Raw genomic sequence first — 496 nt, 5'->3', positions numbered from 1 at the left:
TATTATCACTAATAACAATGAATGATGGTGAATTGTTTCAAATAAACAAAATTAAACGTATTTTTGAGGAAGCTAAATTGAAAATTTGGCATCTAAGCCCTGTAAGATTACATCATTCAAGATAAGACCAAGTGTAAATATAACAAGTTTAATCGAAATCGTTTGGGCTGAATACGAGAAAATGATTCAAATTTTAATTAAATTTAATAAATTAAAATTAATAATGTAACGTTAGACTTCTCGTTAGTCGATTTCATTCATAAAATTGAATTGATCATCAACTAAAAACAATTGTGAAATTTCTGAGGCTCGGATTATAAAAATTTATATCTTTATTTAAAAACAAGAGTTATCTATAGTAATGGCTTAGTGAAATAATTTAATTTATAATAAACTGTTAAAAAGAAAAGAAATTTACATAAGACTTTTTTATATCTTGAAATTATGATTTTAAAAGTTTGTATGTATTTGTTTAATTTGTATGTTTAAACGAGCA

At 23.0% G+C, this 496-nt stretch overlaps 1 protein-coding gene across 4 annotated transcripts in view; it reads right to left on the bottom strand.

Moving 5' to 3' along the window:
• LOC106677438 (optomotor-blind protein) overlaps positions 1-496 on the bottom strand; it is a 317,270-nt gene that overhangs the window by 8,580 nt on the left and 308,194 nt on the right. The gene's annotated exons all lie outside the window — the stretch shown is intronic.

Source organism: Halyomorpha halys, unplaced genomic scaffold (genome assembly GCF_000696795.3).
Source record: "Halyomorpha halys isolate HHAL.00 unplaced genomic scaffold, Hhal_1.1 Scaffold99.1, whole genome shotgun sequence".
In the NCBI taxonomy this organism is placed as follows: domain Eukaryota; kingdom Metazoa; phylum Arthropoda; class Insecta; order Hemiptera; family Pentatomidae; genus Halyomorpha; species Halyomorpha halys.
The sequence above is the reverse complement of the archived record's forward strand: the minus strand, read 5'-3'. Positions and strand labels throughout refer to the sequence as shown.